Raw genomic sequence first — 13495 nt, forward strand, 5'->3', positions numbered from 1 at the left:
CCTCTTTACCTTTTTGAGAAATTCCTTTGAGGTGCAGAAACTTCTAAGCTTGAGGAGTTCCCATTTATCTATTTTCTCTTTTGTTGCTTGTGCTTTGGGTGTAAAGTCTAGGAAGTGGCCTCCTAATACAAGGTCTTGAAGATGTTTTCCTACATTATCTTCTAGGAGTTTTATGGTACTTTCTTTTATATTGAGATCTTTGGTCCATTTTGAGTTAATTTTTGTGTAGGGGGTGAGGTAGGGGTCCTCTTTCATTCTTTTGGATATGGATATCCAACTCTCCCAGCCCCATTTGTTGAAAAGACCATTATGGCTCAGTTCGGTGACTTTAGGGGCCTTATCAAAGATCAGTCGGCCATAGATCTGAGGGTCTATCTCTGAATTCTCAATTCGATTCCATTGATCTATATGTCTATCTTTGTGCCAGTACCATGCTGTTTTGGCAACTGTGGCTTTATAATAAGCTTCAAAGTCAGGGAGTGTAAGTCCTCCCACCTTGTCCTTCTTTTTTAGAGTGTCTTTAGCAATTCGAGGCATCTTCCCTTTCCAAATAAATTTGATAACTAGCTTTTCCAAGTCTGCAAAGTAGGTTGTTGGAATTTTGATTGGGATTGCATTGAATCTGTAGATGAGTTTGGGTAGAATTGACATCTTAATGACATTTAGCCTTCCTATCCATGAACATGGAATATTTTTCCATCTTTTAAGGTCCCCTTCTATTTCTTTTAGTAGAGTTATGTAGTTTTCTTTGTATAGGTCTTTTACATCTTTGGTTAAGTTTATTCCTAGGTACTTGATTTTTTTAGTTGCTATTGAAAATGGTATCTTTTTCTTGAGTGTCTCTTCAGTTTGTTCATTTCTAGCATATAGAAACATTACTGACTTATGTGCATTAATCTTCTATCCCGCTACTTTGCTAAATTTGTTTATTAGCTCTAGTAGGTGTATCATTGATTTCTCAGGGTTTTCTAGATATAAGATCATATCATCTGCAAACAATGACAGTTTTACTTCTTCTTTTCCAATTTGGATGCCTTTTATTTCTTTGTCTTGCCGGATTGCCCTGGCTAGCACTTCCAGCACAATGTTGAATAACAGTGGTGACAGCGGGCATCCTTGTCTTGTTCCTGATCTTAGATGGAAGGCTTTCAGTCTCTCACCATTGAGTACTATGCTGGCTGTGGGTTTTTCATATATGCTCTTTATCATGTTGAGGAAGTTTCCTTCAATTCCTACCTTTTGAAGTGTTTTTATCAAAAAGGGATGTTGGATTTTGTCAAATGCTTTTTCAGCATCTATTGAGATGATCAATTGAGTTTTCCCTTTCGAGTTTTTAATGTGTTGTAATACATTGATTGTTTTTCTTATGTTGAACCATCCTTGCATGCCTGGAATGAACCCCACTTGGTCATGGTGTATGATTTTCTCAATGTGTCTTTGGATTCGATTTGCAAGTATTTTGTTGAGGATTTTTGCATCTATATTCATTAGGGAGATTGGCCGGTAGTTTTCCTTTTTTGTGGCATCTTTGCCTGGTTTTGGTATTAAATTGATGTTAGCTTCATAAAATGAGTTAGGTAGTGTTCCATTTTTTTCAATGTTTTGAAAGAGTTTGAGTAAGATTGGTGTCAGTTCTTTCTGGAAAGTTTGGTAGAATTCCCCTGTGAAGCCATCTGGCCCTGGGCATTTATTTGTAGGAAGATTTTTGATGACTGATTGGATCTCTTTGCTTGTGATGGGTTGGTTGAGGTCTTCTATTTCTTCTCTGGTCAGTCTAGGTTGTTCATATGTTTCCAGGAAATTGTCCATTTCTTCTACATTGTCCAGTTTGTTGCCATACAGTTGTTCATAATATCCTCTTATAATTTTTTTAATTTCTTCAGGATCTGCAGTTATGTCACCTTTTTCATTCATTATTTTGTTTATATGGGTCTTCTCTCTTTTTGATTTTGTCAGTCTAGCTAGGGGCTTGTCAATCTTGTTGATCTTCTCAAAGAACCAACTTTTGGTGATATTTATCCTCTCTATTGTTTTTTTGTTCTCTATGTCATTTATTTCTGCTTTAATCCTTGTTATTTCTTTTCTTCTACTTGGTTTAGGATTGGTTTGCTGTTCATTTTCTAGCTTCTTCAGTTGATCCATTAGTTCTTTGATTTTGGCTCTTTCTTCCTTTTTAATATATGCGTTTAGTGCTATAAATTTCCCCCTTAGCACTGCTTTTGCTGCATCCCATAGGTTTTGGTATGTTGTGTTCTCATTTTCATTCGTCTCTATATATTTAGCAATTTCTCTTGCTATTTCTTCTTTAACCCACTGATTGTTTAGGAGTGTGTTGTTTAACCTCCAGGTATTTGTGAATTTTCTAAGTCTCTGATGGTTATTGACTTCTAATTGTATTCCATTGTGGTCAGAGAATGTGCTTTGAATAATTTCAATCTTTTTAAATTTATTGAGGCTTTTTTTATGTCCCAGCATATGATCTATTCTGGAGAAAGTTCCGTGAGCACTAGAAAAGTATGTGTATCCTGGTGATTTGGGATGTAATGTCCTGTAGATGTCTGTTAAATCTAATTCATTTATCAGATTGTTTAGGTTTTCAATTTCCTTATTGGTCTTCTGTCTGGTTGATCTATCTATAGGAGAGAGTGATGTGTTGAAGTCTCCCACAATTATTGTGGAAACATCAATTGCTTCCTTTAGTTTTGCCAATGTTTCTCTCATGTATTTTGTGGCACCTTGATTGGGTGCATAGACATTTACGATTGTTATTTCTTCTTGCTGAATTGCCCCTTTTATTAGTATGTAGTGGCCTTCTTTGTCTCTCAAAACATCCCTGCATTTGAAGTCTATTTTATCTGAGATTAATATTGCTACACCTGCTTTCTTTTGGCTGTAGCTTGCATGAAATATTTTTTTCCATCCTTTCACTTTCAGTTTCTTTGTGTCCCTGTGTCTAAGATGAGTCTCTTGTATGCAACATATTGATGGTTCATTTTTTTTGATCCATTCTGCGAATCTATATCTTTTAATTGGGGAGTTTAATCCATTTACATTCAACGTTAAAACCGTGAAGGCATTTCTTGAATCGGCCATCTTATCCTTTGGATTATGTTTGCCATATTTTTCCCTCTCTCTATTAATATCCTTTATTGTACCCATACCGAATCTCTTTAGTACTGAACCTTTCTCCAAGTCTCTCTGTCCTGTCTTTGTTTCTCTGTCTGTAGGGCTCCCTTTAGTATCTCCAGTAGGGCAGGTCTCTTGTTAGCAAATTCTCTCAGCATTTCTTTGTCTGTGAAAAATTTAAGCTCTCCCTCAAATTTGAAGGAGAGCTTTGCTGGATAAAGTATTCTTGGCTGGAAATTCCTCTCACTCAGAATTTTAAATATATCGTGCCACTGCCTTCTCGCCTCCATGGTGGCTGCTGAGTAGTCACTACTTAGTCTTATGCTGTTTCCTTTGTATGTGGTGAATTGCTTTTCTCTTGCTGCTTTCAGAACTTGCTCCTTCTCTTCTATGTTTGACAGTGTGATCAGTATATGTCTCGGAGTGGGTTTTTTTGGATTAATTCTATTTGGAGTTCGCTGAGCATTTATGATTTGTGTATTTATGTTGTTTAGAAGATTTGGGAAGTTTTCCCCAACAATTTCTTTGAATACTCTTCCTAGACCTTTACCCTTTTCTTCCCCTTCTGGGACACCAATGAGTCTTATATTCGGACGTTTCATATTATCTATCATATCCCTGAGGTCCATTTCGAGTTTTTCAATTTTTTTCCCCATTCTTTCTTTTATGCTTTCATTTTCCATTCTGTCATCTTCCAGGTCACTGATTCGTTGTTCAACTTCCTCTAGTCTTGTACTATGAGTGTCCAGAATCTTTTTAATTTGGTCAACAGTTTCTTTAATTTCCATAAGATCATCCATTTTTTTATTTAGTCTTGCAATGTCTTCTTTATGCTCTTCTAGGGTCTTCTTGATTTCCTTCATATCCCGTACTATGGTCTCATTGTTCATCTTTAGTTCTTTGAGTAGCTGCTCTAGGTGTGTCTCTTCTGGTCTTTTGATTTGGGTGCTTGGGCTTGGGTTATCCATATCGTCTGGTTTTTTCATATGCTTTATAATTTTCTGTTGTTTTTGGCCTCGTGGCATTTGCTGAACTTGATAGGGTTCTTTTAGGGTTTGTAGACCAGTTGAAGTCCTTATCTCTAATTTATCAGATCTACAGCTTCGTGGAGTACACTTTCTCTAACTAACCAGCAGGTGGCGTCCACGAGCCACCTGTTCTCCACAAGCCAGTTCTCCCCTGCTTAGCCTTTTTGGTGAGTGGGGGAGTGAGTCTTGTGGGGCCCAATTGGTGTACCAAGCTTGCGTGTGTAGTTGGTGTTGCCTGCCCTGTATGTGGGGCGTGTTTCTGGGCAGTCGGGGAGGGGGGGGTGGCCCTAACAATCAAATCTCCCTGATGATCCTAGAGTTTTAAAGCTACTGCAATAGTCTAATCCTTCAGTTCAGTCCTGCCACAGTTTGTCTCTGCCACTGACCCACAAGTCTTTGGTATTGGCGTATGGCTCCTGAGACTTGCAAGTGGGCCCCTCTTCCAGGCCGTGCACCCCGGGTCCTCTGTTGAGGGATGACTGTGCTATGTCACAGGTGAGTGCCGTCCCCCCAGGGCAGTTCTGGGCTGCTGGGCTGTGTTGGGAGGCTCCCAGTCTGCTCAAATGATGACTGAATGGGGCTCTGTTAATTCACACTGCTCCCCCTTCCCAGCTCTGGGACATTCAGCTGAGGTTGCAGGGAAGGCTAATGTCCACGCCCAGTTTTGTGGTGTGTGCCTGTTATTTGAAGCACTTCCGTCACACTGTGTTGTCTGGGGCAGCTCTGGGCTATGGGGCTGGCAATGGGCAGGAGTGTTTCCTGTCCACCAGGATGGTGGCTGTGAGCGGACACCCCCCTTTTCTTGGGAAGTTGTGTTGTTTAGTGAATTTTCTCAGCCACTGGATTATTGCCTTTTGTCTCAGAGCTCTCTTAGTTCTGCTCTTGACTTGACGTGCCCAAATTTCAATTCTTTGAAGCTTTCTGTATTGAGCTTCTTAGAGTAATTGTTTTAGAAAAAGCAAAAAGGATTTAAAAAAAAACAAACAAACAAAAAAAAAAACGGCCCTCCTCAGAGATCTAATGGGTTATTGAAATGCTAATAGACAAAGCAACCAGGGCCATTAAGGAAAGGTGCACAGGGCAGAGAGATCAGCCTTGCTTCGGGATTTGCATATGCGCCTCAAGGCCTGATCTCCGCCCTTCCCCTTTCTGTGTTCACCAGAACTCCAAAAATCCTCTGCTTTTATTTATGTTGTTTTTTTTCTATGCCTGTCTCCTCTCTGCTGGGCTGGCTGCTCTCAGAGTCTCTGGTGTCTGGTCTCAGTCTATCTATGGTTGGAGTTTGAATCAGTAGAATGAGTTTCCGATAAGAGCAGCCACTGCAATTCTCCCTTCTCCTTCCTGGAGCTGACAGCCCCTCCTCCCCTGGGACTGAGCCTGGCAGGGAGGGGCGCGGGTCCCCTGGCCGCAAAAACTTACAGATTTCGCTGATCTCAGCAGTTCCACGTTTTCATGAGTGTTGTATGAAGTATGCCCAAAGACAGATTGCTCTGTGGTGTCCAGTCCACACAGTTCCTGGCTTTTTACCTACTTTCCTGGAGGAGTAACTAAAACATACAGCTCACCAGTCTGCCATCTTGCCCCGCCTCATCATTACTTTTTTATGCATTTGCATTTTTAGGACCTGTAAGTCATAAAGAGCAGAGCTGCAAAACAAAAAATACAATACAATAGTACCAGCATTTATAATTACCCATATGATTACCTTTATTTGAGGTCTTCATTTCTTTATGCCACTTTCTTCTCATGTCTATTGTCCTTTCCTTTCACTCTGAAGATCTCCCTTTAGCATTGCTTGTAGGGAAGGCCTACTGGTGATGAACGCCCTCACTTTTGTTTATCTGGGAATGTCTTAATCTTTCCTTCAGTCTCACCAAAGGTAAAATTTTTGGTTGGCAATTGTTTTCTTTCAGCACTTTAAATATTTTGTCCCACTGCCTTCGTACCTCCTTCATTTCTGATGAGAAACTTGCACATCGTATTGGGACTCTTTCTACATAACATGCTGTTTTTTTTCTTGAAGCTTTCAGAACTCTCTCTTTGTCCTTGGCATTCAACAGCTTGACTATTATGTGTCTGAGCATGGTCCTCTTTGAGTTTATCCTGCTTGGGGTTTGTTGTGATTCTTGAATGTGCAGATTCATGTCTTTTGTTATATTTGGGAAGTTTTCTGCCATTGTATCTTTGAATAGTCCATCTTCCCCTTTCTCCTTTCTCCTTCTAGGACTCTCATAATGTGTATATTGGTTTGCTTGCTGGTATCCCACAAATCTCTTACACTATCTTGACTTTTCTCATTCTTTTTTCCTTTCAGTGCCTCAGCCTGACTGATTTCAACTGTCTTTTCTTTGAGTTAACTGAATCTTTCTTCCAACAGCTCCTATCTGCTGTTGAAACCTCTAGGGAACTTTTCATTTCAGTTATTGTGGTCTTCAACTCCAGTAGTTCTGTTTGGATTCTTTTTAAAATTTCTCTCTCTTTATCAAGATTCTCATATTTTTAATTTATTTTTTTTCCTGATATCATTTAGTTCATTCTTTCTGTTTTCCTTTATCTCTGTGACTATATTGAGGATCATTTAAAAAAAAGGCTTTGTCTAGTATGTCCAAAGTCTATTTTTCTTCATTGATGTTTTCTGGATTTTTATCTTGTTCCTTTGTATGAGCTAGCATTTCCTGTTTCTTTGTTTGTCTTCAAATCTCTTGTTGCACACTGCACATTTCAGCATTTTAAAGTGTTAACTCTGGGATTCAGCACCTGAGCAGTGTGTTCCTTAAGTGTGTACCCAGCTAGTGATATGATAGAGATTTCCTCAAGTTGCCAGGACCTAACAAAAACAAATTAAGACAATAAACACCTTTCACAGTGTTTGCAAATTGGCTATACATTGGCTGGTGCTCTCCTTTAGAGTTTAGCCCTCTTATCAAGAAGATCAGCCCTGAAGCATAGGGTCTTCTCCATCTTTTCTGAGACTGAGTCTTTTCCTGGGCTTATGTTTGCTCATGGCCATGGTAATTCCCAATTTATAGGAATTGGAATGCCTTCTCTACTTTCTATGAAATAGACTTTTTCCCCTTCCCAGGTGCCTCTATTTTATAGCTTAAAACAGGTAATCCATTGTCTCAGACTGCTTTGACTTAATTGTTTCCTACACTGCTTTAGATGTCTGCAAGCTGCTTCTGCTTACAGGGCAAGTTCTGTTAGGGTGGGCCAGAGATGAATTTCCTGGTTCAGTCTTTCATGCTGCCACCCAATAGACTGGCACCAACATACATGCACTGCAGTATGTGCCTGGAGATAACCTTCTCCCTCTGGAACAGAGCCAGGGACCCACAGTGGGAGTGCAGGCTGGTTCCACTCCACAACATGGAATGGGTGGGGGAAGGGCCAGCAATTGTGCCACAAGCTTCTCCTACCATTTTAAAAAGGTGCTTTTTCTTGATTCCACATTCGTCCTGTTACTGCAACCTTTTAACTGTTTTCCAGTTTCTGGGGAGGACAGCTTTACCAGTTTTTGCTAGTTGTTAAAAGATTCTGTGGTAGGAATTTCACCCTGGAGCATCTTCTGCTGCCATCTTGGTCCCAATCATTTTTATAGTTGTTAAGATAATAGGAATACAAGCAGTAGTATCTACCTATTGGATCAGAGTGGATCTACAAGGGAGCTATTATCCCCAAGATCTCCTGTTAAGATCTGAGAAAAGAAGGATAGAGATTCAGTGAATTTCTGGGGTATAACTTTCCAGGAGAATTGTTGATTTTCCCAGGTAAAGGCAAATAAATATTGGTTATTTTCATCAACTTGGATACTAAAGAAAGCTGAGCATAGATTTATTACAGTAAAGAATTTGGCTTCAGGTGGAACTGGGGAGACTCTACTATCTGGGTTAGGCACTGCCGGGAAGTAAGCCTATTTTGTTAATTGCTCACAGGTCTCAGATCTATATCCTCAACTCTTAGACTTTTAAACAGATAAAACAGGAATTTCAGGGACTAGTACAAAGGATAATTAATCCTTTTTCTATTATGCTGGTTGTAATTAGCCTCAGACCTTGACTTTGGCTTTAAATAGAATATTCACAAAATTTAGGAACAGGTTTAGAAGATTCAATATGGCTCTGCTACAATTGTTATTCTTATGTTCATGGAATCTTTTGCTTTCCAGAATTCTGAGACCATGGCTAATTCCTCAGGTGTTTCTTGAGTCTTACATAATGTAGAAATTTTAATATCCTTATCATCTATACTTCCTGGGCCTTCTAAAATTAATCCTTCTACAGTACATTTTAGCTGGACCCTCCCCTTGCAAACTTAATTCCAACATATTAAATTTGCAGGAGGTGTGTCACAGTGAGGAATGGAATGCTCTTCTGTTAATGGTGCCAATATAGAAGTTAAAGGTTGGCCCATGGGAAAGGATTTAGGATTGTTAGAATTCCCACTAAGTGGTTTTAGTACTTGAGGTTCGTGGTAGAGACAGTAGTGGCATTTGTGATAAATAGAGTGGCACTCACAACAACAAGATAACTGAATTTTTGTCCTTATATATTTATAAACCATTCCCTTTGAGAGTTTAGATGAAGGACAGGGAATTGCTGGGTATTAATGTTTCTTTTGGTTGTGGCACAACTGGATAGATTTTGGACAATTGTTTTCCTGTTTCTTAATCAATATGGGACATTGGCTTTTCCAATGACTCTTCTGCCTTCAGATGTTTATAGGGTCCTTAATCATAGCTCTTGATTCTCGGAATAGAGAAACTTTGGGTTTTGTTTTTATTTTGCGGTCCAGTTGTTCAATCAGGACAGGCAGAAATTCGTTTTCATTTCTAACTTGTTTTTTTTTTTCATAGGGCGTTTTGAAAACACTAAGCCACAAGCTGGAGATCTAAATCGGCAGTTTTCCATTCCTATTTATTTTTTCTGGCCAAATTCTCCATTTCATATGTGTCTATTTACAAAAATTGAGGACAAGTCTTCTTTGACTTCAGCTGTTGGGTTTTTGTTCAGCTGTTAAGAAGTTTCTTGAAGTGTAGTTTTAATGTCTCCTAATGAGTCATCCTTATTTTGTTTACAATTTTGAACTTCTGTACAATCTTCTCTTAACGGAAAGCCTTTCGTAATGGTTACACGTCATACATTTCCCATTTTTCTTGTCCTCTCAAGAGGGTTATCTGAGTGGTGCACAGCTGGGTTATTTCTATCCTCCCCTGGCCTTTCCTGCCATGGTGTTTTTAACCATTTTCCCCATCTGAGAGGCTTACATTGAGTGAACTAGTTGGTATAGACCTAGTGGTCCAGGAGAGTAGGTAGCTAATGGAATCAATCCTGCAGAATATTTTTTGTCTGTCTTGCTGAGGTTTTGAAAAATCCTTAATTGTAGCCCTTAGCTCTGGATTAGGGTTTAAATTCAACATCTACATTGGCCTTTTAAGCTAGAAGTTTTGAAGTGACATTGTGAAATGTGACTGTTCCTTTTCTGAGAAAAACCCTGCCAAAGGGTAGCTCATTTAGGAAGTCAGGAGAAGAAACAGAAGGAATAGCAAAGTTGTAATTTGGGGCAGTGGTCAAGATAAATTGGGGTAGAGGGAAAAAGAGGTGCAGGGAGGGTAGATTTCCGGTTAAAGTGGAAGTGAATTATTTTCCTTGGCTCTTGCCAAAGAGTCTTTTATAAAGGTTATCTTTAAGTCAATGTTTTTGTTTTGAGGCCTTAGACGTCTATTGAATGGAAAACATAGAATGTCTATCTTCTTTTCTTAAATGTACTATAAACATGGCAGAAGTTCCCCATAGTTGAGTTGGGTGGAACGCTTGGTCTGGAGGCTGTCCTTCCCCTGCTCCTTCTCCCCAAAGCTGGCAGTGATGGGAGAAGGGAATGGAGCCTGGAACTGGGGGCAAGGGTAGTAGTGGGTGGGTGCTGGGTGGAGGGAGGGAAACATCAGGGAAAGGATTTTGGCCGCCCTGGACAAGCATTCACCAAGGTGAGCTGGTTGAGCAGTTGAGGAAAAAAGCTCAGAAAAATACCCTGACCATCTCTCTCTCTCCCTCCCCTCCCCCTCCCTCTCCCCTCCCCCTTTCCCCTTCCCCCTCCCTTCCCCCCCTCCCTCCCCCTCTCTTTTTTATTAGGGTCACCTCTGACAGATTTGCCAAAAGTTAGGAAATGAAGGGCAAGTCAAGAAGTCTAAAATTGTGTTAAAATAGAAAAGTTCTATTGCTGGAATTCATAAATTCTTACCCACTGAAATGGGGAACATAACAAAGCTCAAATCTGCCCATAAACCCCCATGGTTCAGTAGGTGGGTGAGTGTCCCCTCACACTTGATTCTCAGTGGCCGCTGGAAACTTGTCCCATGGATAGAAAGCATTTTTTTGGCAGAACCAAGAGTGAGGTGATTTTCCTCAGCATAAAAATCTCCTCCTACCATCCAGATGCTTGCTTTCTCTGTGTTTTGTAAGCCTCCACAAAGAAACACCGGGAGTTCCTCCCCAATTAGATCTAATTCCCAATGTCTCTCTGAGAACTTAAGAAGCATAGCATGGCCCATCTGTGGTTCTCCACCTTGGCTGCACAGTAGAATCACCTGTGGAGTGTTGACAAATCCCCATGCCCCATCCCCAACTTGGTTAGAACCTCTGGGATGGGGTCTGGACATCAATTTTTCATTTAATTAAGAACTAGTGCTCAGTCCCTGCACCCCCACCCCCCAGGCAGCTGCCAAAGATGGCAGAGGGGCAGGTCTTGGTGCTCAATGGCCAAGGCTATCTCTTGGGTGACATGGTGACCATCGTAGCCAAGCAGGTACTGCTGGGCTGGCAGGTGGCAGTCGTGTGGCGTGAGGGCATCAACATTTCTAGCAACTTCTACAGAAATAAGCTGAAGTACCTGGCCTTCCTCTGCAAGCGTGGGAACACCAACCCGTCCTGTGGTCCCCACCACTTCCAGGCACACAGCTGCATCTCTTGGCCGACCGTGTCAGGCTGCCCCACAAAACCAAGTGTGGCCAGGCTGCCCCGAACAGCCCCAGGTGTCTGAAGGGATCTTGCCCCTTATGACAGAAATGCATGATGGTGGTCCCTGCTGCTCTCAAGGCTGCATCCGAAGCCCACCTGTAAGTTTGCCTCCCTGGGGCACCTGGCTCACAAGGTTGGCTCAAAGTACCAGGCTGGGACAGCCACGCTGGAGAATAGGAGGGAAAAGACCAAGGTCCACTACAGGAAGAAGAAGTAGCTCACGAGTCTGCAGAAGCAGGCTGAGAAGAACGTGGAGAAGAAAGTAGCAGATACACAGAGGTCCTCAAAGCCCGTAGACACCAGTCTGAGCCCGCTAAAGACTGTTCCTCAAAAAAAAAAAAGGAAGAAAGAAAGAAACAGTGCTCCGATCCTGGCTACTCCAAATATGCTCCTCGCACCAGCCACATCCCACTCGGGGGCACTTGTTAGAAATGCACATTCTCACACTCCACTCCAGGCCTACTGAATCAGAAACTATGGGGGTGGGACCCAGCAAGCAGGTTTAATGAGCTCTCCAGGTGACTCTGACGCTCCCCCGAGTTTGAGAATCACTGACCGAGAGCAATGCTTCTCAAATGTTACTGAATCAGCTGGGATCTGGTTAAAATGCAGGTTCTGATTCATTAGATGTGTGGGCTGGGGGTGGGGTCCACGATCCCGCATCTCTAACAAGCTACGTGTGGCTGGGGTTGAGGACCACTGTCTTAGGGCCTCATGGCTGTGCCCAGCTCGCCCCGAAATGGACGGAGTGAGGGTCGGCCTCATTATGAGGTGGGGTGAGACCGAGGGTGGAGTCTGGCTCTGCCTTATGTACCAGAAGACATGACCTTGAGACCCTCATCTCCTCTGACTCAGCCTTTCTGGGCTGGGGTGGGCCATGCACCTTGCTGGAGCCTTGGCATCAGAAGGACTGGGATTTGGGAACTTTTAGGGAACTCACTGTTAATAACTGCAGTATAAATAACAACCTTCGGATATTTGGTCACTTTCCTGAGACTACTGTCAACGTCTGAGATGTGTGGCTGGGGAGGAGCCCAGCGATACTTGGGGAGAAGGGAATTGGTGAGGCCAGCTGGGCCCTGGGGAGGGAGGGGTATGCCGGGATGTCAGGGTTGGCACCAGCCAGCCCGGGGGTAGCTGGGAGTGAGGGAAGAAAGCGGAGGCTCTAGGACCATTCTTTTCATTGAAATGATGCCATATGTGTCTTTTCAGAGCAACGGAATTGCCTCTGGGTGAATTCAATGGCAGAATTTACTCAGTCTCTGGCTGTTTCAACCTCAGGATATTCACACAGAAGAAATCACCAGCAAGAGCTTGCCCCTGTTCTGCCTGCCCGCCTCAGACGGTGCAAGCAGTCATCATGTGTGGTCTTGGAGTTAGGAAAAAAGGGAGCTTGTTTTAGAACCTAATCTGCTTTGTAAGAAAAGCTGCCACTGCAGAGCAGAGCAAAGGAGTGAAATGAACAATGAAGAAATTATGGTCTGTTCATATGTTGAAATACTTTGGGGGACATGAAAAATGTGGTTTGAAAGAGTTTTTAATGACCTGGCAAAAATGCTCATGATTAAAAAGGGAAAAAGCCTAGAATCAAACACTCACATACACATGTACCTATATATGCATATATATATATATATTGTTAAAACTTGAATACATCTCTGTAAAGAAAAAAGGTAGAAAGGAAACACTAAAAAATAGCAGTGCTTATCTCTGGGTGATAGGGGAGCAGTAGTTTTTATTTTTTCTACTTATCACATTTGTATTTTCTACATATTTTATAACGAGATAATAATTACATTTATTGACAAAAACAGTGTCGTAAAACTATATTTTAGGGAAAATGACCCAACATAGGTAAATTTTGACTGATTTATAATCTTAGAAAACATCAGTTACTGTCTCAGTGCTTGGTATAATATTTTAAAAATTCAACACTAATCCAAACTCTCTAGTCTCCGTCTTCAGAGAGGAAGCCACAGTCCCTGACATTGTCTAGATGGGCCACTCTGACCATGCCCCTTTATCCCTCTGACCTCTTCATCTGCGCTGCCCCATCTTTCATGCTGCTCCATCCTTCCACCTCCTACAAATACACTCACTCACTTTCCCACCCCTGGCCTTTGCACTGGCTGAGCCCCACAGCTGCTGAGGTGGCACCTTCACTTCTTCAGGTCTTTCCTCAATACTACCTTCTCCATGAAGCCCTTCCTGGAGACACTAGTTGGGATCCTCAGCTGCTATGACATTTTACATCTTCCCTCCTGCTTTCTTTTTTCCCGTTAGCATGTGTTGACATTTAACTACTGTATATTTTGTCCTTTTATTACTTAT

At 41.7% G+C, this 13495-nt stretch overlaps 1 pseudogene; it reads left to right on the plus strand.

Annotated features, from left to right (window-relative positions):
• Positions 1 to 10874: 10874 nt before the first annotated feature.
• LOC119532723 lies at positions 10875 to 11593 on the plus strand (annotated as a pseudogene).
• The last annotated feature ends 1902 nt before the right edge of the window (positions 11594 to 13495 follow it).

The sequence above is a fragment of the Choloepus didactylus genome, chromosome 4 (genome assembly GCF_015220235.1).
Source record: "Choloepus didactylus isolate mChoDid1 chromosome 4, mChoDid1.pri, whole genome shotgun sequence".
Taxonomy (NCBI): Eukaryota; Metazoa; Chordata; class Mammalia; order Pilosa; family Megalonychidae; genus Choloepus; species Choloepus didactylus.